Genomic DNA, 26346 nt, shown 5'->3' on the forward strand with positions numbered 1-26346 from the left:
TTACCTTGCCCATTTTACTGGAAGCCATGATACTTCATCATATCCGTAGCAATGTTGAGGACACACAGGGTTCCTCCATCCCGACTGTATACCCCTGTGCCCCCAACTCTGGTGGGTCTGTGTAGACCCTAGGATGGTGATGCAGGAGCCGGGAATGCTGACTGATAAGTATGATCTTGTGAGTATGACTATGCGAGAATGCAATGTTTCCAGCGTGTTTATGGAGTATTGAGGACTTTACATTGTATTTATATCATTGGTTAATAGTTTAAGTGTTTTCCTTTGATTCCTTGGTATCAACCATTTGCTCCTTTTCATTACTCTTCCCCTCATTCAAACACCATGACATTTTTGTCTTGGTAAGATCACTCTTTGGAAACATGTTGTTCTTGTGCTAGTTTCAGGCAATAGAGAAATGAACTGGGAATTAAATTGTTGGACTGAGGTGGGAGCAGTGTAATCTAGGCAGTCCTGAGAATGACATTCCTGGATTGAGGCCGGAGCAGTGTAATCTGGGCAGCCCTGGGAATGACATTCCTGGACTGAGGCGGGAGCAGTGTAATCTAGGCAGTCCTGAGAATGACATTCCTGGATTGAGGCCGGAGCAGTGTAATCTGGGCAGTCCTGAGAATGACATTCCTGGACTGAGGTGGGAGCAGTGTAATCTAGGCAGCCCTGGGAATGACATTCCTGGATTGAGGCGGGAGCAGTGTAATCTAGGCAGCCCTGGGAATGACATTCCTGGACTGAGGTGGGAGCAGTGTAATCTGGGCAGCCCTGGGAATGACATTCCTGGACTGAGGCGGGAGCAGTGTAATCTAGGCAGTCCTGAGAATGAAATTCCTGGATTGAGGCCGGAGCAATATCATGTAGGCGAGTCCCATCTTTCCATCACTGGGATCATCTCTCAGATCCTACCGTTTACGACCATTTATTATTTTTTAAACCTGATGGCATGGTATGGAATAAGTCAGAGAACAAGTGTGGGGAAATCCATTCTTTTCAGTTGTCTGCACAGTGGTTCTAAAAGGAGTGATTCTAAACAGAATGCTAAAGTTGTGAACTTGGAGAGACCAGGAATTAAGAGCAGAGGGGGAAGGAGGAGAGAGCGAAGGAGCGGCAGTTGATCAAGGTATGCCAGAGAACCCGGAGCCGGGAGGTAGCACAAGGAGCGAGGTAAGTGAAGTCAGCACAAGGGAAGGCGCTATAAAAGATTGGTGAGTAGATGGTGATTGTTGTTAACTCTTGAGTTTGATTAATAGTCTATTAAATAGAGGCATGTGTGTAAACGCACGTCAGTCCCGTGGAATGCACAGCTCATGCCATGTGGGAACTCCAGCACACTTCCCACGGGTTTCGGAGATTGAGCAGCAGTTGGCGTCACTGCGGTGCATCTGTGAGGATGAGAGCTCCATGGATAGCACGTTTCAGGAGGTGGTCACCCCGCAACATAAGCGTGTGCAGGCAGAGAGGGAATGGGTGACCGCCAGGCAGACAAGGAGGACCAGGTAGCTAGTGCAAGAGTCCTCTGAGTGCATCTCACTCTGTAACCGGTATTCGATGGTTCCTCTGGGGTGTACAGCCAGAGCCAAGTCCACGTTAGCACGGGGTGCTCAGCTGTAGGTGGCGTTTGGAGGTTGATTGGGAAAGCTATAGTGATCGGAGATTCGATAGTTCGTGGAACAGACAGGCCTTTCTCCGGCCACATATGTGACTCCAGGTTAATATGTTACCTCTCTGGTGCCAGGATCAAAGATGTCACTGAATGGCTGGAGGACATTCTCAGAGGGGACTGTGAACAGACTGAGGTCGTGTTCCATATCGATATCATCAACATAGGTAGAAAGAGGGATGTGATCCTGCAGGCAGTTAATAGGGAGCTAGGAAAGAGATTTAAAATCAGGACCTCAAAAGTAGTAATCTCCGGATTACTCCTGGTGCCTCGAGCTAGTGAGTATAGAAATAGGAGGGTAGACCTGATGAATGTGTGTCTGGAGAGATGGTGCAGGAGGGAGGGCTTTAGATTCCTGGGATATTGGGACCGGTTCTTGTGGAGGTCAGACCTGGGACCAACATATTCATGGGGCATTGAGGAGAAATGTAGTGCTGTTGGGGAGGGTTTAAACTCATCTGCCAGGTGATGGGCACCAGGATGTGGCATTAGAAAGAAGAAACAAGGTGCACAAATGATTGGGAGACACAGACAGCAGTAGAGTATGAAATAGTATGGTGTTAGCTTGGGTCAGACTAAGAGAGAATCCAAGAAGGTCTAAGATAGAAACCGAAAATGATTCTGCCATCGCCATTTGCAACAGTTAATCACTCCTGCCTCCCACCCTATCACAGACCGTCCCTTTTGTTCATTCCTCCCTCCCCCCTTTCCCTGCCCCGACACCTGCTTAAAACCTGTTAAATCTCCAACTTTTTCCAGTTCTGACGAAGGGTCACAGAGCTGAAACATTAACTCTGTTTCACTCTCCACGTATGCTGCCTGACCTGCTGAGAGTTTCCAGCATGTTCTGTTGTTATTTCAGATTTCCAGCAGCCGTAGTATTTTGCTATTGATAAGATAAAATAAAGAAAACGTACATTTATATAGCGGGTTTTCACAACCGCTGGACGTCTCAAAGCGCATTACAGCCAATAAAGTACTTTGGAAGTGTAGTCCCTGTAATAATGTGGGAAACGCGTCAGTCAATTTGCAGACAGCAAGCTCCCACAAACAGCAACCTGATAATGACAAGATAAACCGTTTCTGTTATGTTGATTGAGGGATAAATATTGGCCAGGACACCAGTGATAACTCCCCTACTCTTCTTCGAACTAATGCCATGGGATCTTTTCGGTCCACCCTTGGTTTACCATCTCATCCAAAAGACGGCACATCCAGCTCTCACTCAGTGCTTCTCCGGAGTGTCAGCCTCGATTTATATGCGCAAGTCCCTGGTGTAGGACTATGAACCCACAACTATTCATTGACTGAAAGGTGACTGTGCTACTAATTGAGCCACAGCAGACACTGGTAGATAGGTTTACAGTGCATGTGTGTAAATGTACGAAGCATGTTAAATAATGTTGGTGAACTGCAGGCGCGAATACCCACAAAGAAAAATGATGTTGTGGCGATAACAGAGAGCTGGCTCTAAAAAGGGCAGGAGCGGGGTCTAAATATTCCTGGATATAAGATGTTTGAGATAGATAGTGAAGGAAATAAAAGAGGTGAGGTAGCAGTATTGATTAAGGAGAATATAACAGTGCTGGAGAGAGAGGATGTCCTGGAGGGGACAGAATCTAATTGGTTAGAGTTGAGAAACAATAGAGGTAACATTTCACTGCTGGGTGTATTCTATAGGCCACCAACTAGTGGGAAGGATATAGAGGAGCAGATTCGCAGGGAAATTACAGAGAGGTAGAAGTAATATATTGTTGTAATAATAGGGAACTTCAATTAGCCTAATAGAGTCTGGGATAGTAATAGTATAAAGGGCAGAGTGGGGGAAGAATTTCTTAAGTGTGTTCAAGAGAACTTTCTTGGTTGGTGCATTTCTGGCCGAAAGAGGAAGAAGGCATTACAGGATCTGGTTCTGTGGAATGAGGTAGGTGAATTGGAGCAAGTGTCAGTAAGGGAACATTTAGGGAACGGTGATCATAGTATCATAAAGTTTAGATTAGCTATGGAAAAGTACATGGAGAAACCTGGAGTAAAAATACTTAATTGGGGGAGGGCCAATTACAGTGGGTTGAGAACAGACCTGGCCCGGGTAAATTGGAAACAAAGATTAGCAGGCAAAACTGTAATCGAACAATGGGCTGCCTTTAAAGAAGAGATGATTCAGGTACAATCGAGGTACATTCCCTCAAGATGGAATGGTAGGGCAACCAAAGCCAGAGCTCCATGGATGACGAAAGAGATAGAGAGTAAGAGGAAGTTGAAAAATAGGGCGTATAACAGATGTCAAGTTCAGAATACAAGTGAGAACCTGGCTGAATAGAGAAAGTTCAGAGAGGAAGTGAAAAATGAAATAAGACGGGCTAAGAGAGAGTATGAAAATTGATTGGCAGCAAACAAAATGGAATCCAAAAGACTTCTATACCCATATAAGTATTGAACGGGTCATAAGAGGAGGAGAGGGGCCGATTAAGTGACAAAAATGAGACCTACGAATGGAGGCCGAGGGCATGGCTGAGATGCTAAGTGAATACTTTACATCTGTCTTTACCAAGGAAGAAGATGCTGCCATAGTCATAGTGTAAGAGGAGGTAGTTGAGATACTAGATGAGCTAAAAAATTGATAAAGACGTGGTACTAGAAAGGCTGGTTGTACCTAAAGTAGATAAGTCACCAGGAGCAGATGGGATGCATCCTCGGATGCTGAGGGATGTAAGGGTGGAAATTGCGGAGGTAGTGGCCATACTCTTCCAATCTTCCTTAGATATGGTGTGGTGCCAGGTGACTGGAGAATTGCAAATGTTACACCCTTGCTCATGACGGGTGTAAGGATAAACCCAGCAACTATAAGCCAACCAGTTTAACTTTGGTAGTTGGGAAGCTTTTAGAGACGATAATCGGGACAAAATTAACAAGCACTTGGGCAAATTAATTAATTAAGGAAAGACAGTATGGATTTGTCAAAGGCAAATCGTGTTTTAACTAATTGATCGTGTTTTTTGATGATTTAACAGGGAGCGTTGATGAGCGCAATATGGTTGATGTGGTCTACATGGACATCAAAAAGACGTTTGATAAAGTGACACATAATAGGATTGCCAGCAAAGTTGAAGCCCATGGAATAAAGGGAGAGTGGCAGCGTGGATACTTAATTGGCTAATTGACAGGAAACAGAGTGTAGTGGTGAACGGTTGTTTTTCGGACTGGAGGAAGATATAGAGTGGTGTTGCCCAGGTGTTGATTCTAGGACAACTACTTTTCTTGATATATGTTAAAGACTTGGACTTCAGTGTACAGGGCACAATTATGAAATTTGCAGATGACACAAAGCTTGGAAGTATAGTGAACAGTGAGGCACATAGTGATAGACTTGAAGATGACATAGACAGGCTGGTGGAATGGGCGGAAACAGGGCAGATGAAATTTAACGCAGAAAAATGTGAAGTGTTTCATTTTAGTAGAACGAATGAGGAGAGGCAATATAAACTAAAGGGTACAATTCTAAAACGGGTGCTTGAACAGAGAGACCTGGGGGTACATGTGCACAAATCGTTACAGGTTGCAGGGCAGGTTGAGAAAGCGGTTAAAAAAGCATACATAAGAACATAAGAACATAAGAAATAGGAGCAGGAGTAGGCCAATCGGCCCCTCGAGCCTGCTCCGCCATTCAATAAGATCATGGCTGATCTGATCCTAACCGCCAATCTACTATCACAGAACCATCTCCTGAATCTAACAGAATTAGACACACGAAATAGGAGCAGGATCAGGCTACACGGCCCCTGGGCCCGCTCCGCTACCCACAGGGCCATGTCCGATCCGAACCTAGACTCATGTCCAAATTCCTGCCCGCTCCCCGTAACCCTTAATTCCCTTTACCTCCAGGAAACTGTCTATTTCTGTTTTAAATTTATGTAATGATGTAGCATCTACAGCTTTTTGGGGCAGCATATTCCATGGACCTACCACCCTCTGAGTGAAGTAGTTCCTCCTCATCTCAGTTTTGAAAGAACAGCCCCTTATTCTAAGACTATGCCCCCTAGTTCTAGTTTCACCCATCATCGGGAACATCCTCCCCGCATCCACCCGCTCCAACCCCTTCACAATCTTATATGTTTCAATAAGATCGCCTCTCATTCTTCTGAACTCCAATGAGTAGAGTCCCAATCTACTCAACCTCTCCTCATATGTCCATCCCCTCATCCCCGGGATTAACCGAGTGAACCTTCTTTGTACTGACTCGAGAGCAAGTATGTCTTTTCTTAAGTATGGACACCAAAACTGTATGCAGTATTCCAGGTGCGGTCTCACCAATACCTTGTACAACTGAAGCAATACCTCCCTATTTTTATATTCTATCCCCTAGCAATGAAAGCCAACATTCCATTGGCCTTCTTAATCACTTGCTGCACCTGCATACTAACCTTTTGAGTTTCGTGCACCAGGACCCCCAGATCCCTTTGTACTTCAGTACTTTCCAGTTTCTTGCCATTAAGATAATAACTTGCTCTACGATTTTTCCTGCCAAAGTGCATAACCTCACACTTTCCAGTATTGTATTCCATCTGCCAAATCTCTGCCCACTTACTTAGCCTGTCTATGTCCCCTTGCAGGTTTTTTATGTCCTCCTCACTCACTACTTTCCCTCCCATCTTAGTATCATCTGCAAACTTTGATATGTTACACTCGGTCCCCTCCTCCAAATCGTTAATACGGGACCCTGGGCTTCATAAATAGAACCATAGAGTACAGGAAAAGGAAGTTATGATGAACTTTTATAAAACACTGGTTCGGCCTCAACTGGAGTATTTTGTCCAATTCTGGGCACCGCACTTTAGGAAGGATTTGAATGCCTTAGAGAGGATGCAGAAAATATTGACAAGAATGGTTCCAGGGACAAGGTACTTCAGTTATGTGGATAGACTGCAGAAGCTCGGGTTCTTCTCCTGAGAGCAGAGAAGGTTGAGAAGAGATTTGATAGAGGTGCTCAAAATCATGCGGGGTCTGGACAGAGTAGAGAGAGAGAAACTCTTCCCATTGGTGGCAAGGTCTCGAATCAGAGGACACAGATTTAATGTGATTGGCAGAAGAACCAAAGGCGACATAAGAAAAAACTTTTTTTTCTTATCTGGAATGCACCGCCTTAATGCATAGCGGAGGCAAATTCAATCATGGCCTTCAGAATGGAATTGGATAATTACCTGAAGGAAAAAAAATGCAGATCTACGGGAAAGGGCGTGGGAGTGGAACTTGTTGAATGCTCTTGCAGAGTGCTGGCATGGGCTCAATGGGCCGAAGGGTCTCCTTCTGCATAATAACTATTCCATGATTCTATCTTTTAAGAAAGAAAGATTTGCATTTATATAGCGCCGTCCACTGACTGGCTCGCAGGAATGAGTCATACAGATCCTGGGATCTTTATGTAAGAGAAGTCAGGGGTGGAGCCAAGAGCCAAGACCTGGAACCTCCCAGGTTAGTCAGGAAAGAGGAAGTGAAACTATACACCGTGTGGGGGAGGGTAATATACATGAGTGCAAAACGAATACAGACAAGACAAACAGGTTTCATTACATTCACCCCTTCTTTAGATTTAGTCCATCGGGGTGGTATTTCCTGTCAGGAGGTTTTGCGGTTCTCAGTGATCGGCGCAAAGCCGGTTGGGGTGCCTCTAGGGGAGTGGATTCTGGTTCCTCCGCTGTCCGGGCCTCCGCAGTGTCTTCCAGGTTATCTGCAGTGTCCTCCAGGTTAAAGTTGGGTATTGATACCTCTGGGCGTCCTGTCTCTTTTTGGTGTAGGTCTTCCTTGGGTAGTCTCTCATCGTTCTCTCCGCTCCCCGAGGGAGCGAGGTCTTTTATGGAAACAGTGTCCTTGCGCCCGTCAGAGTATTCGATATAGGCGTACTGAGGGTTTGCATGGAGGAGCTGTACCTTTTCCACAAGGGGGTCCGTTTTATGGCCTCTCACGTGCTTCCGCAATAGTACTGTCCCCGGAGACGTCAGCCACGCGGGTAGAGATATGCCCGAGGTGGATTTCCGGGGAAAATGAACATCTTTTCGTGAGGGGTAGCATTAGTGGCTGTACATAACAGAGACCTTATGGAGTGGAGCACGTCTGGGAGGACTTCCTGCCAGCGGGAGGTCGGAAGGCCTTTTGACTTTAAGGCTAACGTGACAGCCTTCCAAACAGTAGCATTCTCCCTTTCCACTTGCCCATTACCCCGGGGGTTGTAGCTAGTGGTTCTGCTAGTGGCTCTCCCCTTTGAGAGCAAGAACTGGCGCAGTTCGTCACTCATAAATGACGTCCCCCTATCGCTGTGTATGTAGTTCGGCATGCCAAACATGCAGAATAGATTACCGAGACACTTGATGACCGTGGCACTGGTCATGTCTGGGCAGGGAATGGCGAAGGGGAAGCGGGAATATTCATCGGTGATATTGAGGAAGTATACGTTACGGTCGGCAGAGGGAAGGGGTCCCTTGAAGTCCAGACTTAGGCGCTCGAATGGCCGTGTGGCTTTGATAAGGTGTGCACGGTCAGGCCTGTAGAAACGAGGCTTGCATTCTGCACAGATGCGGTAGGCTCTGGTCATTGCCCTGACCTCCTCGATGGAGTGGGGCAGATTGCGGGACTTTATAAAATGGTATAGTCGGGTGACCCCTGGGTGACAGAGGTCGTTGTGGAGACCCTGTAATTTGTCCGTATGAATGCTGGCACACATTCCCCGCGATAGGGCGTCTGGGGGTTCATTAAGGGCTCCCGGCCTGTACATAATATCATAGTCGAACGTGGATAGTTCAATCCTCCACCTGAGTATTTTGTCATTCTTGATTTCCCCCCTTTGTTTGTTATTAAACATGAAAGCCACCGACCGCTGGTCGGTGAGCAGGGTGAAACGTTTGCCGGCTAGGTAGTGTCTCCAGTGCCGCACTGCCCCCACTATAGCCTGTGCCTCCTTCTCGACAGAAGAGTGCCTGATTTCAGGTCCCTGAAGGGTTCGGGAGAAGAATGCCACAGGTCTCCCAGCCTGATTGAGGGTCGCAGCTAAAGCAAAGTCTGACGCATCGCTTTTGACTTGAAAGGGAATGCTTTCGTCCACTGCACACAGTGCAGCCCTTTCAATGTCCTGTTTGATACGGGTGAAAGCCTCCCGAGCTTCAGCTGATAGTGGGAAGGACGTCGATTTAATGAGGGGTCGGGCCTTATCAGAGTAATTGGGCACCCATTGGGCATAATGCGAAAAAAATCCCAGGCACCTTTTTAAAGCTTTGGGATTGTGTGGCAGGGGCAGTTGCTTTAGGGGGCGTAATCGGTCAGGGTCCGGTCCAATTACCCCATCTTCCACCACACAGCCGAGGATACAGAGACGGGTTGTGTTGAAGACACATTTGTCTTCGTTGTAGGTTAGATTCAGCTTTAGGGCAGTTTTTAAAAATCTCGCAAGATTTAGATCGTGGTCTTGCTGGTTGTGCCCGCAGATAGTGACATTGTCCAGATAGGGGTAGGTAGCTTGTAGTTTATTCTCGTCAACCAAGCGGTCCATCTCACGTTGGAAGACCGAGACCCCATTTGTTACCCCGAAGGGCACTCTGAGAAAATGGTAGAGGCGTCCGTTCGCCTCAAAGGCGGTGTATGGGCGGTCCTCCATTCTAATGGGGAGCTGGTGATACGCGGATTTGAGGTCGATAGTCGAGAAGACTCGTTATTGCGCGATCTGGTTGACCATTTCTGATATGCGGGGTAAAGGGTAGGCGTCCAGCTGGGTATAAATATTAACAGTCTGGCTGTAGTCAATTACCATCCGTTTCTTTTCGCTATTTTTAACTATGACTACTTGGGCACGCCACGGACTGGTACTGCATTCAATAATGCCTTCCCGCAGGAGTCTGTCCACTTCCGCCTTGATAAAGTGTCTGTCTTCCAGACTGTACCGTCTACTTTTGGTCGCTATGGGCCTACAGTTCGGAGTGAGATTAGCGAATAAAGAGGGCAGGCTGATTTTTAAGGTTGATAGGCCACAGACTGTGAGTGGCGGCTGGGACCCGCCATATGCTAGCGTGACACTTTCGTGGTGGCACTGGAAGTCCAGGCCCAAGATTACATTAACACAGAGTTCTGACATCACGAGGAGTTTAAAATCCTTGTAGTCCGTGCCTTTTACAGTCAGTGTTACCACACAGTAGCCCAAAATGTCCGAAGTGTGGGGCTTAGCAGCCATAGCAATTCTGCTCCGTGTAGGGGTTACCGTTAATGAGTGCCGCCGTACCAGGCTAGGGTGGATAAAACTCTCGGTACTCCCACAGTCAATTAAACATTTCGTTAAATTCCCGTTTACCTGTATGTCCATCATGGATTTTGTCAACGGGTGTGGCCTGGATTGATCCACCGTAATCGAAGCCACTGTTGGGCCCTGGGCGGCCGTTGAGTCGGGAAAAGATGGCGGATCCTAAGATGGCGGCCCGCACGGCATGCACGAGGCGGTGACGGAGTTGGAAATCGGATTCCCCCTGCAGACTTTGCTAAAATGCCCCTTTTTCTTACATTTGAAGCATGTAGCGTCCTTCGCTGGGCATCGTTGTCTGGGGTGCTTGGCCTGGCCGCAAAAGTAGCATTTCAGGCCTCGAGACATTGCCGCTGTAGTAGGACTCCTGGGTGAACTTCTGTGTGGGGACTCCGGCGGTGTAGAGCTGGTCTGAGACCTGGATGGGGAAGATGGCTGATTCCAAGATGGCGGCCCGCTCGGCGCGCACAAGGCGGTGAGGGCCGCATGGCCAGAAGAATAAGAGTCAGAGTTTTTCTGGGCCACGTCCAGCGATCGCGCAGTGGCCACTGCCTTTTTTAAGTCCAGGACCTCCTTCTCCAGCAGTCTCTGCCGGATATAATTCGATTTGAGGCCCGTGATGAAGGAATCGCGGACCAATTCGTCAGAGTACACGTTGGCCATCACGGCCTTGCAGTTACAGTCCCGGACCAAGTCCTTTAGGCCCTGTAAGAAATCGTCCATTGATTCCTCAGGTCGCTGCCTGCGTGTAGCCAGCAGATGTCTGGCGTACACTTTGTTTCCTGGCCTCTGGTATTGGGCCTTCAGGATAGTGATGGCCTCCGTGTAAGAGGTGGCGTCCCGGATGAATGAATAAATCTGATGATTAACGCGAGTAGTCAGTAGACTCAGTTTATCTACCTCGCTAGCGGATGAGGCCCTCGTGAAGAGTTCGAAGCATTTGAGCCAGTGTCCAAATTGATTTGATGTTTCAGCAGAATGTGGATCCAAGTCCAGACGATCTGGTTTTAGGAGTCGATCCATCCTAGTATTCTTTAGTGATTAAAATTGATGTGCCTTCAATAACCACAAAACTAGAAGTTATAGACTTTAACAAGTTGGCTTTTAATCACTAAGATCAGAGCTAACATCTCAACACACTGACTGGCTCGCAGGAATGAGTCATACAGATCCTGGGATCTTTATGTAAGAGAAGTCAGGGGTGGAGCCAAGAGCCAAGACCTGGAACCTCCCAGGTTAGTCAGGAAAGAGGAAGTGAAACTATACACCGTGTGGGGGAGGGTAATATACATGAGTGCAAAACGAATGCAGACAAGACAAACAGGTTTCATTACAGCGTGACACATCAGACACTGGGGACACGCCTTCCCTGGAGGGGAGCAGGGGGTTGGGACTGATGAATGCGAAGATCCTGGACGAAGCGGGCTGCAGCAATGCCATGGTGGAAGGGAAGCTCGGGAGCCATCTCCCCGGAGGTTGAGTAGATGCGTGCGTTCTGCTGCACAGAACTCAGGTGAGGACCTCAACATTGCGGCCATCGATACACGGTCATTGAGCATGCAAACTGAGCTGATGGGTGAAATGGCAAGGGTGTTCGACAGCATGGATGGACTGGCTAGGAGTGTGGAGGAGTCCGCCATTAGCACAGCTGTCATCCATGCACAAAACCTTGAAACCATCCTTGCATCATAGCAGAGGTTGCTTGAATTGCAGGGAGACCGTGGTGAACCAGAGCCCATGCCACATGTAATGGGTGAGGTGGCAGGATCCATTGCAACACAGGCCCGCAAGGCAAAGGCTTAGTGCTGCAATCGAGTCATTGGCTGGTGCCATCCAGTCTCAGATTGCTCTCATGCAGTCTCAGATTGATGCCACGCAAGCACTGAATGCTGCCATCCTCGCTCGGTTGCCCACAGTTCCCCGGGGATATCACGATACCGCAGCAGGCCAGCAATTTGCACTGGAGCAATTTGTTCCAGATGATGAGGTTCTGCCCCGGGGGAGTGGCAGTGTGTCTGTCGACCAGGTAGTTGCTGCCCTCTCTCAGGATGACAGCATTCCTGCTCCCACCACTGCAACACAGCCAGCCCAGACTGCTGCCGCCCATGCAGATTTGGTGCAGTCTGCAGCCGGGCCCTCCAGACCCAGTGCTGGTCGAAGCCGACATACAAGGCAATCTCTGGATCCAGCATTGAGCAGTCTTCCACCAGCCTTGCTGCAGCCACTGGGGGCACATTAGGAGGGGCAGTAGGTTGGGAAGAGCGGAAGTGCGCAGGGGATGGAGGTCACTCTCGAAGGCTCAACAGTAGTATCTGTAAATAAATTGGTGTAATGTTTGTGGGGAAAGTTCAAGGTTGTTATTATATTGGTTTACTGGTTTGCCTTTTATCTCCTTGTTGTGAGAATGAGTTTTGTTAGTTCATGAATTATTGGGTTTGTTTCTAATTGTTTGTCCTGAATAAACGATACAGAGTTTGTGACATATCTTTTTTTATTGTTACTTTATATGTTTTCTGATTTGACTCTTTGCAGCTTTGCCCAGCAACGGGGGTTGCGAGATGCTTTCGATGATGTGCTTCTTCATCCCAGAAGCCAGGAAACGGCCGTCTTTAAACAACGCTCCCCCTGCCCCTTCCCGATGTGAAAACGTTTCCCTCTACCTGTAGTTCCTAGTGGCAGGTGCTAAGGCCAGGGGCGCGACTCAATATCTGGACTGGGGCGCTACTGGGGCGTTGCATGCTCGCATGACGCAATGATCTGCGGGTGCAGAAAACCTTGGCAGTAATTTTTAGCACCCGTGCAAAATGGCTGTCCAATTTTGCGATCGGTGCTAAAATAGCCGCCTTCGGTCGCTATCTTGTGCCCCTTTACCTTCCCCCAAAGGAGCTAAGGGGAGGTGCTTACCAAGCAACATTTCCCCCGTGTTTAACTGTGTTTCTCTCTTTGTCATTCCCCATCCCATCCGCGCTGCTGTCAGCTATTGATTCTGAAGGTGATATCGTGTTACCAAGATTCAAATGTTCTATATTCAAATCAAGCAAATTTATTGGAGGGGACTCTTTATTTAGCAAATTTCAGTCTGCTATCTACACTGAACTTTAGTATCAGATCAGCAGAATGCTGTTGTAGGAATTGTCAGATTCCTAATCAAAAGACTGAGATCGAGTCAGTCTGTTAACCAAACAAAGTTTAATACTGTTTTGCAGAAGTAACAATCAAACGCAGGAGAACTAACAAACAGGTCTGTGCTCAATGCTGGCTCAGCGAGCACTGAGAGAGAGAGCTCCTCCCTCTGTCGTCATGACGTCATCACGTTTCCCGCCGTTGTGAATGTCACATGACCCATGTGGTGACGTCATCACATTTGGTCTTAACCCTCTAGGGACCGCTCTATTTACATGTAGTAAAACGAATACAGGTACAGATTCATTCTGTTACAGATAATTATGTACATCGATATAAGAGTCCCTTGGTGGCTCTGCCACATGCGCCACACTAGAATTGTCTTTAACAGTGAAAGTCAATCGAAGAGGAGGTCGGACAAGTCTGTTCGAATGACTCTTATATTCCCGGAGAGGAATTTGTTGAGCGGCAGATGGGCTGACAGGTTGAATGATCCCTTCAGACGTAGTAGCAGCGGGTGGTCGACCACGGCGTGGTGGCTGTGCAGTTTCGACCAGCCAGTCAAGGTCCAGGTGCGCGGGCTTGAGGCGGTCAATCGAAATGTAGTCGGGTTTACCCCCGATGTTGACCAAAAAACTCTTGTCGCCTGCCTCCCGCACCCGGAAGGGGCCCGTATAAGAAGGCTGGAGTGGACCGCGATGGGCATCATGGCGAATGAAGACAAACTTCGTTGGAATATGAGAGGAAGGAAGGGCGTGGTCTGACGTCGGAATCGGCTTAAAGGAATCGGCCGTTTCTCGGTGGGCGCTGAGTTGATCAACCGCAGACCATGGCTTAGTTGGCGATGGCAAGAAATCGCCCGGCACCCAGAGTGGCTGGCCATACACCAGTTCCGCGGAAGATGACTGCAGGTCTTCTTTAGGCGCCGTGCACAAACCAAGCAGAACCCACGGGAGTCGATCTACCCATGCAGTGCCCTGAAGGGTGGCCCTTAGCGACGTTTTTAGCGACCGATGGAAACGCTCACACAACCCGTTCGCCTGCGGGTGGTAGGCCGTGGTGCGATGGAGCTTGGTGCCCAAGCCTGAGGCTACAGCATTCCAAAGTCCAGACCAAAACTGTGGACCACGGTCCGACGAAATATCTGATGGGATACCGAAACGTGCGACCCACGAGGAGATAAAAGCCCTGGCGACATCAGCGGAGGTAGTAGACGCCAAAGGAACCGCCTCTGGCCATCTTGTAGTGCGGTCGACCATGATCAGGAGGTGTGTGAACCCTTGTGACGGCGGAAGTGGCCCAACGAGGTCTACGTGGACATGGTCGAAATGGCGTTCTGGCACTTCGAAAGTGGCCAAGGGGGCTTTTACATGCCGTTGAACCTTAGATTTTTGACACACGACGCAGGTGTTAGCCCAGTCATGAACATCTTTACGCATCCCTCTCCAGACGAATTTAGATGCCAGTAATCTTTGAGATGCCTTCACACCAGGATGTGAAAGTCCGTGTATGGCATCGAAAACTTTGCGATGCCAGGAGGTCGGAACGATTGGGCGGGGATCCCCCAAGGAGACGTCGCAGAGCACGGAGGTGCTTGCTGAGTGGAACTGCACATCTGCTGGCTGGAGGCAGGAGGAGTCGGAACGGAAAGCCTGTGTTTCCGGATCAGTGGCTTGGTCAGCAGCCAGTTGGGAATAGTCAATCCCCAGCTGAACGGCTTGGATGGTCGCTAGCGAAAGACAATCAGACACCACGTTGTCCTTTCCAGCCATGAGCTGGATGTCGGTAGTAAACTCCGAAATAAAGGTAAGTTGTCGCTGCTATCGATCCGACCACGGTTCGGCGGTCTTGGCCATAGCAAACGTCAGTGGCTTGTGATCCATGAACACGGTGAAGTGGCGTCCCTCTTATAAAAATCGAAAATGGTGGATAGCCAGAAACAGCGCCAACAACTCCCTGTCAAACGTGTTGTATTTGCGCTCATTACGTCGTAGTTGGCGACTAAAAAACGCCAGTGGCTGCCACGTGCCGCCGACCCACTGTTCTTGCACGGCGCCTATGGCGTACTCCGAAGCGTCGGTCGTGAGAGCGATAGTTGCACCCGGCAGTGGGTGTGCCAACATAGTTGCGTTTGCATGAGCGGTCTTCCCGTCGCTGAAGGTGCAGTCCATCTCGGGCATCAAAACCATGGGATCTTTACCCGGCTTTCCCCTGAGAGTCTCGTAGAGTGGTTGCATAAGTTGAGCAGCCCTGGGAACAAAACGGTGGTAAAAATTTACCATACCCAGGAACTCCTGGAGGGCCTTGATGGATTGCGGCCATGGGAAAGCTGTAATCGCCTCTACCTTCGACTGAAGCGGCATTGCACCCTCCGAAGTGATGCGGTGGCCCAAGAAGTTGATATGTGGTAGGCCGAACTGGCATTTGGCCGGGTTGATTATCAAACCATGTTGATGGAGGCGGCGAAAGAGGGTGCGCAACTGGCAGATGTGTTCCTCTTTGGTGGAGCTGGTGATCAGAATCTATTCAAGTTAGATGAATAAAAAGGGAAGGTCCCGCAGTACCGAATCCATCAGACGCTGAAACGCCTGCGCCGCATTCTTAAGCCCAAACGGCATCCGGAGGAATTCGAAGAGGCCAAAAGGAGTAATGACCGCCATCTTTTCGATGTCTTGGGGATGTACAGGCACTTGATGGTATCTCCGTATGAGGTCGACCTTTGAGAATATTGACTTTCCCGCCAAATGCGTGGAGAAATCCTGTATATGCAGTATTGGGTACCGATCGGGAGTTGTAACGTCATTAAGGTGTCGGTAGTCACCGCATGGCCGCCATCCGACACCGGGTTTCGGGACGATATGGAGTGGCGAGGACCAGGGACTATTCGACCGGTGAATAATCCCCAACCGCTCCATTGCGGCGAATTCTGCCTTAGCGACCGCGAGTTAAGTGGGTTCCAGGCGTCGAGCTCATGTGTAAACCAGAGAGCCGGTCATTGCGATGTGGTGCTCCACGCTGTGTTTGGCGGTGGATGAGGAGAAAGTAGGCTTGGTTAGCTCCGGAAATTCCCCGAGCAGGCGAGTGAATTCATTAGGCGTGGGCGTAGCACAGGAGACCGTGTGCGACACAACTGTGCTGCGGAAACAAGGGATGGAGTTGAAAGTGACCGCGTTAATCAGACGGCGATTTCTCACGTCCACCAAAAGGCTGTTGGCGCATAAAAAATCTGCGCCGAGGATGGCTTGCGAGATTTTGGCGGTGATGAAGTCCCATTGAAAACACTGTCCGCCGAAACACACCTGGGCTCGCCGTTTACCGAAAGTACGGATAGCACCGCCATTGGTGGCCTGGAGGGGAATACCACACCTCCCAGTCCAGATGTCGAGGACGGAGGTGGGCAGGATGCTACACTGCACCCCTGTGCCGGCTGGAGATGGAATCAGTAATATAAAGGAGCTTCCCGGAATCGCCGATCGCCATCGCGGCCGTGGGACAACCCTCAGGCTCGGGCTTCCTTTCCCAGACTTGGCGCTGGTGTTTTTTCCTCGGTTGAGGCTGGGAGGCCGGCAGCATCTGGCTCTCGCACCGAAACGGGCGTGGTAAAAGCACAAGCCGGGCAATGGAGGCATCGGGGCGGGATCCACGAGGGGGGGTTCGCCTCGTGGCAGCGCAGTTCTGCTGTGTGACCACATAAATGGTGTCTGCTTCAGCGGCAAGTGCGACGCAATCCGTAGCATCCGATCTTGCGAGGGCTGCCTGTACCTGCTCAGGTAATTGGCTCCAAAACAACTCTTGAAAGAGGAAGCATTGCGGTTCGGTGCCAAGGAGTGTGAGCATCTGGCACATTAACTCCGATGGCTTGGAGTCGCCTAACCCGGGCAGCGTAAGTAAACGGCGTGCACGTTGCACCTTCGTGAGGCCGAAAACCTGAATTAACCGCGCTTTTAGCATTTTGTACTTGCCGTCAACCGGGGGGTTTTCAAGCAGGTTGATGATCCTTGAAGCCGTGGAGCCGTCGAGTGCGGAGACCACGTAGAGGTAACGGGTCTGATCCGCCACGATGTTTCGCAGTTCAAACTGAGCTTCCGCTTGCACGAACCAGGAGGCCGCCTGTTGTTCCCAGAACTGAGGGAGCTTCAAAGCCACCGCGTTTGCTTCCATCATCTCGTTGCGCGTCGCTTCCTCCGCGAAGATCGTTCACGAAAGTTCGGGGTCACCACTGTAGGAATTGTCAGATTCCTAATCAAAAGACTGAGATCGAGTCAGCCTGTTAACCAAATGAAGTTTAATACTGTTTTGCAGAAGTAACAATCAAACGCAGGAGAACTAACAAACAGGTCTATGCTCAATGCTGGCTCCACGAGGACTGAGAGAGCTCCTCCCTCTGATGTCATGACATCATCACGTTTCCCGCCGTTGGGAACATCACGTGACCCACGTGGTGACATCATCGCGGTTGGTCTTAACCCTCTAGGGACCGTGCTATTTACATGTAGTAAAACAAATACAGGTACAGTGTTGAGATACCGCGGCAAACGTGGGAGGCGAGACCAGAGCTATTGAAAACACAACTGCTTTATTCCAACCACATGACAAACTGGAACTAGAAAAGCCCGCGCATCCACTTAAATACTTCCCAGACAGGAAGTGCTCCCGGCAGCCTGTCCCTGCGGGAAACAAGTTGCTGGAGGAAAGGGCCCCCGGCTGGGGGCTTCTGCTTAGACTGTCTGTGCCGCCGTGAGCGGATTATGTCCAGTGGTGGCGTGTCGCCACAGAGCTCCCCCCAGAATCCGCTTAGGAGGAGTGGACGAGTCGTGACGGTGGTCTAATGGTTCTGCCGCAGCAGCTCTGAGTGGTCGCCGGTCTGGTTGGTTGGGTCGGGCGGTTCGCCGCCGGCTGTGCTGGCTTGCCGGGGGGACGGCCTCTAGTTGGAGGCTGGGCCATGGGGACCTGTTCCCCTGGTTCTGTGTGTGCTGGTTTGAGCCAGTCGATGGAGACTGTCTCGACCCTGTCGCCGAGTCGCAGCTTGAAGTCCTTGTCCCCGGTTTGTAGTACCTCGTACGGACCGTCGTACGGGGGTCGCAGGGGCCCGCGGTGCGCGTCGTGTCGCACGAAGACGAAGCGCGCCTGCTGTAAATTTGGCGGGACGTGAGGTGCGAGTTCGCCGTGTCGGTTGACCGGAAGTGGGGCGAACTGCTGAGCGGAAGAGAAAGAGTCGAGCCGCTGCTGTTCGGCCGACCAAGGCTTGGTAGGCTCCGGAAGGAATTCGCCTGGGACGCGCAGCGGTTGTCCGTAGACTAACTCCGCTGCCAAGGACTGGAGGTCTTCCTTGACCGCAGTGCGTAGGCCGAGTAGCACCCACGGTAGGCGGTCAGTCCAGGTACTGTCCTGCAGGCCGGCGCGGAGTGAGGCCTTGAGTGACCTGTGGAAGCATTCACAAAGTCCGTTGGCCTGCGGGTGGTACGCCGTGGTGCGGTGGAGCATCACCCCGAGGTTGCGTGCTGTGGCCGTCCACAGCCCGGAGGTGAACTGGGCGCCTCTGTCGGAGGTTATGTCGGCCGGTACGCCGAACCTCGCAACCCAGGTGTTAACGAACACCCTGGCGATGTCGGCTGTGGTGGTGGAGGTCAGCGGCACTGCCTCAGGCCAGCGTGTGCAGCGGTCGACCATCGTGAGGAGATAAGTTTGGCCTTGCGATGGCGGCAGGGGACCGACGATGTCGACGTGTACGTGGTCGAAGCGGCGGCTGGGTACCTCGAAGTCTCCCAGGGGTGCTTTGGTGTGCAGCTGTACCTTAGCCCGTTGGCAGGCGAGGCAGGAGGTGGCCCAAGTCCGAACATCTCTGCTGAGGCCGCGCCAGACGAAGCGCTTGGAGAGGAGTTTGACGGATGCGCGGGAACCCGGGTGAGAGAGCCCGTGGAGCGCATCGAAAAAGCGGCGGCGCCAGGTCTCAGGGACGACCGGCCTGGGTTGGCCGAGTGAGACATCGCACGTGACTGCTGTGGCTTCGGGCCCGTGCGCGACCTTGGCTAGGCGTAGCCCTGGCAGGCTGGTAGCCGCCGAGAGGAGGTCTGGGTCCATGAGCTGGGCCGCTGCTAGTTGTGCGTAGTCGACCGCGAGGTGATTCGCACAGACGGCGGGACGGGAAAGGCAGTCGGCGACCACGTTGTCTCTACCGGAGACGTGCTGAATGTCCGTAGTAAACTCGGAGACGGCCGCGAGCTGGCGTTGCTGCCTAGCGGACCAGGGTTCGGTGTGCTTGGCCATCGCGTATGTGAGTGGCTTGTGGTCCACATATGCGGTGAAGGGGCGGCCTTCCAGGAGGAACCTGAAATGGCGGACCGACAGGTGGAGTGCGAGAAGCTCGCGGTCGAAAGTGGAGTATTTGACCTCCGGGGGGCGCAGTTGGCGGCTGTAGAAGGCAAGTGGCTGCCACGCGCCATTGACCCACTGCTCGAACACGGCCCCGAACGCGTGGTCGGAGGCGTCGGTGGTGAGCGCGACCCGGGCATTGGCCCTCGGGTGCGCGAGCAGAGTGGCGTCGGCGAGCGCGTTTTTGGTGGCGTCGAAGGCGGCTGCCGTGTCAGTGGTCCAGGCTACGTCCATCTTGCCGGATTTTCCTCGGAGGGAGTCGTATAGGGGCTTCATGAGGGCTGCGGCTCTGGGGATGAACCTGTTGTAGAAGTTCACCATCCCGAGGAACTCCTGGAGGCCCTTGATGGTTGTGGGGCGGGGGAATTGCTGGACGGCCTGCACCTTGTTGGGCAGGGGGACGGCCCCAGCAGGGGTGATGTGGTGACCGAGAAAATCGATCTCGGTTAGGCCGAATTGGCACTTCGCCGGGCTGAGGATGAGCCCGTGTTGGGCTAGGCGCCCGAACAGGATGCGAAGGTGTTCGAGGTGTTCCTGTTTGGAGGAGCTGGCCACGAGAATGTCGTCTAGATAGACGAATAGGAAGTTCAGGTCCCAGAGGACTGAGTCCATAAGGCGCTGGAAAGCCTGTGCTGCATTCTTGAGGCCGAAGGGCATCCTCAGGAACTCGAACAGGCCGAATGGAGTGATGACGGCCGTTTTGGGGATGTCCGCGGGGTGTACGGGGACTTGGTGGTAACCGCGCACCAGGTCGACTTTGGAAAAGACGGTTCGTCCGGCCAGTCGGGCCGAGAAGTCCTGGATGTGTGGCACCGGGTATCGATCGGGGGTGGTGGCGTCGTTGAGGCGGCGGTAGTCCCCGCAAGGGCGCCAGCCTCCGCCGGGCTTGGGGGCGATGTGGAGGGGCGAGGCCCAAGGGCTGCTGGAGCGGCGGATGATGCCGAGTTGTTTCATGGTGGTGAACTCGGCCCGCGCGATTTCCAGCTTGGCCGGGTTGAGTCTGCGGGCGTGGGCAGAAACTGGGGGGCCGGTGGTGGGGATATAGTGTTCCACACCGTGCTTGGCGGCTTTGGCCGAAAAGGTCGGGTTAGTGAGGGCGGGAAACTCAGCTAGGAGTGCCGAGTAGTCATCCGTGGCTGTGGCGAGGCAGTAGGTCGTCAGGCCGGCCGAACGGGCCGGGGTAAAGGCGCCGGGGATGGGGGCCATAGTGTTGATGTCGACGAGGCGGTGCCTCGGAATGTTGACAAGGAGGCCGTGGGCGCCGATGAGTGGGCAGAGGACCTTGGCTGTGAGGAACTCCCAGCGGTAGCGGCGGCCCGCGAGGTCGAGCGTAACCATGCGGGTGCCATATATGCGGATTTCAGAGCCGTTGGCTGCAGCCAGTGTGATACCCCGTGTGCCGCGTTGGATCTCGAGGGCGGAGGCGGGGGTGATGCTGTGCTGGGCCCCTGTGTCGCACAGAAATCGGCGGTTGGTTCTGTCGTCAGTGACGTACAGTAGGGGCTCCTTCTGCCCCGCGGCCATCGCGGGGGCCGGTGCGGGGGGGAGTTTGAAGGTACACGGTGGCGTGTAGCGTTGAGCCCTAGCGCCAAAACGGGTGTGGTAGTAGCAGTGACCCGGAGTGGTAGGGTGGTCGGGTCTAGCGGCCCGGGAAGACCGCGTGGTCGTTGCCGTGAGGTCGGGCGCGACGTCGCGAGCGGCCTGTGCAGAGAGCAGCCGGTCGGCCTTTTCGGCTATATCATTCAGGTCCGTGGAGTCAGACTCCACAATGAGCGGGCGGATGCTGGCGGGGAGCTGCCGAATGAAAAGCGTGCGAAAAAGGGCGCCGGGGTTTTTGTCGTCTGAGAGGGACAGCATGTGGGAAAGCAGGTCTGATGGTGAAGCATCACCAAGGCCGGGGAGGTCCAGGAGTTGGCAGTGGCGCTGGTAAGAGGACGTTTGAAATTTTTTAAGTAGCGCAACCTTCAGATGTTCGTACTTGCCCTCTGTTGGTGGATTCTGCAGCGCTGCCCAAACCTTGGGGACTGTAGCGTAGGTGAGCGAGGCGACGAGGCAGTCGTACTTCGTGGCGTCGACTGTAATGCCTTTCAGCCGGAATCTGGACTCAGCTTGAACGAACCAGGCTTCGGCGAGGTTCTCCCAAAAGTCTGGTAATTTAACCGTGACTGCGTTTGTATCCGCCATGCTAGCTTAGGATTCGTCCTGAGCGTCGGGGTCACCAGTGTTGAGATACCGCGGCAAACGTGGGAGGCGAGACCAGAGCTATTGAAAACACAACTGCTTTATTCCAACCACATGACAAACTGGAACTAGAAAAGCCCGCGCATCCACTTAAATACTTCCCAGACAGGAAGTGCTCCCGGCAGCCTGTCCCTGCGGGAAACAAGTTGCTGGAGGAAAGGGCCCCCGGCTGGGGGCTTCTGCTTAGACTGTCTGTGCCGCCGTGAGCGGATTATGTCCAGTGGTGGCGTGTCGCCACAACAGATTCATTCTGTTACAGATAATTATGTACATCGATATAAGTGTCCCTTGGTGGCTCTGCCACACTTTCTTGGTTTACGAGGCTTTGCACCTAAGGGCTAAAGCTCATCGACCTGAAACGTTAACTCTGTTTCTCTCTTTCCACAGACGCTGCCTGACCCGCTGAATAATTCCACCATTTTCTGTTTTCATTTTAGATTTCAAGTATCCGCAGTGTTTTGCTTTTGCTTTCACCTAATGCTCGGTATGGTTACTTACAGACTCACAGGAACAATTCCTGGCAGATCACAGCCAGATCTTTAAATGCCTGAAATATCCACTAATCATTCAGTTCCTGTCAGTGTCTCCTTTCCCACCATCTCCAGTTCTGCATTAGTTAACCTGCTTCTTGTGGCAAAACCACTAAGGGACTTACATAATTGTCTGTAACCAATGTTATTACCTCTAGCATTAATTGTCTGTAACCAATGTTATTACCTTTCAAGTTGGCTCTGGTTAAACAGAGCTAGATCGACAACATCGTGGGTCACGTGACGTCCCCTTTGGCGGGAAACGTGATGACGTCATGACGTCAGAGGTAGAGGGCGGAGCCAGCCAGTCCTCGTGTGGCTTGAAAGAGAAAAGACCTGTTTTGAGCTTCTCCTGTAGTTTATTGATTTGCAAAGTTCTTATACAATAAATTCAGTTTGTTAACATCCAGTAAGTTATAGATTCTTTGTTAGGAGTGCAGAGACTCCTACATTCTGATGGTTAAAATAGGATTACAAGGATAATTTACATTCTCACAAAATGTTCATTCAGCCAGATTTCAATACATTTATTTCTAATCATTGTTTTGAATTTACAATTGGATCCCATGGCCATCTGTCACGGTTCAGTGGATCTCTCAGTGAGACCCCGAGTGATTCTCTATTGCCTCCTGCTGTACTGCAGCATAAACAATCCCAGCTGATTGTAACTGAAGTACTGAGGATAAGAATCCTTTGATACCTTCTTGCCTAATATTCTCTGCACAAGATCGAAACAACAGTTGAAAAAGTACAAAGATAAATCTCTTCCATTTGTGTTCAGATACTTTACAGAAGCATTCGGTGACACTTTGACTGTGAGATAAGTCGTCTGATTTCGCTACTGATAAATGCATTTAGTGGGACATTAGCTGGTCAATGATACGTGTCTTAATTCAGAGTCCATTCTTATAAATGTCATTTGGAAAATCTTCATTTCAATGTGCTAAAATTTGTGTATTTCAACAAATATGTAAAAGTTCAATCTTCGAAACACTTCGGGCAGTGCAGTCATCTATATAACCGCAGTGCACTTGTATTTATTATCTTAGCATTGTCATATTACACCCGTACATTTTACATAAATTAGCCTGTAATTATTAAATGCCAAGGTGGAAGTTTCTGTATTTTGCTCTTGCATTCACTTTCAGTTCAAAATATAATGGATATTCTAACCAGGGGCAGGAAACCAAGTGGAATTTGGCTGTGGTTGTTGGAGGTCATTCATCTCAATCACATGACATCACTGCAGGAGTTCCTCAGGGCAGTGTCCTAGGCCCAACCATCTTCAGCTGTTTCATCAATGACCTTCCCTCCATCATAAGGTCAGAAGTGGGGATGTTCGTTGATGATTGCACACTGTTCAGCACCATTCGAGACTCGTCAGATACTGACGCAGTCCGTCTCCATATGCAGCAAGACCTGGACATCATTCAGACTTGGGCTGACAAGTGGCAAGTAACATTCGCACCACACAAGTGCCAGGCAATGACCATCTCCAACAAGCGAGATTCTAACCATCTCCCCTTGACATTCAATGGCATTACCATCGCTGAATCTCCCACTACCAACATCCTGGGGGTTACCATTGATCAGAAACTGAACTGGACCAGCCATATAAATACTGTGGTTACAAGAGCAGGCCAGAGGCTGGGAATTCTGCGGCGAGTGTCTCACCTCCTGACTCCCCAAAGCCTTCTCACCATCTACAAGGCACAAGTCAGGAGTGTGATGGAATACTCTCCACTTGCCTGGATGAGTGCAGCTCCAACAACACTCAAGAAGCTCGACACCATTCAGGATAAAGCAGCCCGCTTGATTGGCACTCCATCCACCACCTTCAACATTCACTCCCTCCACCACCGGCGCACTGTGGCTGCAGTGTGTACCATCTACAAGATGCACTGCAGCAACTCGCCAAAGCTCCTATAACAGCACCTTCCAAACCCGTGACCTCTACCACTTAGAAGGACAAGGGCAGCAGACGCATGGGAACATCACCACCTACAAGTTCCCCTCCAAGCCACACACCATCCTGACTTGGACCTGTATCGCCGTTCCTTCACTGTCGCTGGGCCAAAATCCTGGAACTCCCTTCCTAACAGCATTGTGGGTGTACCTACACCATATGGACTGCAGCGGTTCAAGAAGGCGGCTCACCACCATCTTCTCAAGGGCAATTAGGGATGGGCACTAAATGCAGGCCTAGCCAGCCAGTGACGCCCACATCCCATCAATGAATAAAAAAAATTTTTTTTTAATTCCCCATCCCTAACATAGGGGCACAGAAGAGAATTGCACCGCTCCAAATGCTGAATGATCCTGGGACATGATGGCTTCCTGAACAGTTCTGATCCTTTGTGTCCCTTGTACCTCGGGCAGTGCTTTTGTCTGCTGGGCTAAATATAGATCAAACATTTAATCTTTCATTGATGAAACATTTGTTACTTTCATATTGTATTTATTCCCATTGCATTTATTGTTTCCACAATGTATTCTCGATTATTCTTACAATAAAACCTATATTCAGCTCCACAGGTAATAGAATTAGATTATATCAGTAACTGTCGCTAATGGGTTGCAGATTTCAGCCCGAATTCCATCAAACTGCTCTTTTTGCTCCTAGTCTGATGTATAATTTCCTTGTTTTTTGCCCCTCCTCACAGTGAACTTGGTGACGATTGTGATTCTGTCTCAGGGAAAGTGCGGACTCTCCAAATGTGTCACTCACTACCTGGTGGCCATGGCAGTGGCGGATCTACTGGTCGTTATCCTCGACCTGATATTGAGGCACATTCCGATTGTTTATAGTGAACAATTTTATTTCGTGTTGTCCGTCCATGTGTGTAATATCCACGCCGTCCTGCTGTTCGCAGCCACAGACTGTTCTGTCTGGTTCACCGTCACTTTCACCTTCGATCGACTTGTGGCCATTTGTTGCCAGAAACTGAAAACTAAATATTGCACCGAGAAAACGGCGGCTGTGGTTCTGGGAACAGTGACTGTGCTGAGCGTTTTAAAGGACATCACCTGGTATTTTATATTCACAGGTCGGTATTGGCTTGGGAACGCCCCCTGGTTCTGTGATGTCACAATGGATGTTCGGAAATCACGGGTCTGGGGAACAATCGAGCTCCTTCATTATATTATCACCCCATGTGTCCCATTTGTTGTGATTCTGCTGCTCAATGCTGTCACCGTCAGACATATTTTAGTGGTCAGCAGAGCCCGCAGGAGACTCCGGGGTCCCAGCATTGGAGAGAGGCCCAGAGACCCAGAGATGGAGAGCCGCAGGAAATCCATCATTTTACTGCTTGTTATAACGGGCAATTTCATCCTGTTATGGGCAATGTTTATGGTGTACTCTATATGGTACCGGATGTATTATTTGGGGTATCAGTCTGTATTTCTACCTGATTATGTACAGGAACTGGGATTCATGCTGCAGATGCTGAGTTGCTGCACAAACACTGGGATTTATGCCGTGACCCAGACTAAGTTCAGAGAGCAGTTGAAGAATGTGGGGAAATACCCCTTTACTCTGTTTGTAAAATACATTAAAAGATGAGAAGAAGCAGAGACTCTGCAGCTTGAGAGTTGAGAGTTCACAGGGCCTGATATTGTGGCAGCCCATACAAAGATGGCAGCACTGGGGACCCACAAAAAGATGATGGCTCATGGGCTCAGCACAAAGATGGCGGCCATGGGGACCCGCACAAAGATGGCAGCTCTGTGGGTCCCACACAAATATGCCGGGTCTGGGGCCCCGAAAAAAGATGGCAGCTCTGTGGACCCACACAAAGATGGCGGCCATGGGGACCCGCACAAAGATGGCAGCTCTGTGGGTCCCACACAAATATGCCGGGTCTGGGGCCCCAAACAAAGATGGCGGCTCTGTGGACCCACACAAAGATGGCGGCCATGGGGACCCACACAAAGATGGCAGCTCTGTGGGTCCCACACAAATATGCCGGGTCTGGGGCCCCAAACAAAGATGGCGGCTCTGTGGACCCACACAAAGATGGCGGCTCTGGGGAACAGCACAAAAATGGCGCCCCTGTGGGTCCATCACAAAGATGGCGGATCTGGGACCCGGACAAAGATTGTGGCCCTGGGGCCCTGCACAAAGATAGCGC

The 26346-nt window shown here is 50.8% G+C and overlaps 1 pseudogene; it reads left to right on the forward strand.

Annotated features, from left to right (window-relative positions):
* The window catches only part of LOC147098200 (putative G protein-coupled receptor 139), a 49165-nt pseudogene extending 23069 nt beyond the window's left edge, over positions 1 to 26096 (forward strand).
* The last annotated feature ends 250 nt before the right edge of the window (positions 26097 to 26346 follow it).

This window comes from Somniosus microcephalus, chromosome 29, assembly GCF_052327205.1.
Source record: "Somniosus microcephalus isolate GS21.2 chromosome 29, FLI_Smic_1.0, whole genome shotgun sequence".
NCBI lineage: Eukaryota > Metazoa > Chordata > Chondrichthyes > Squaliformes > Somniosidae > Somniosus > Somniosus microcephalus.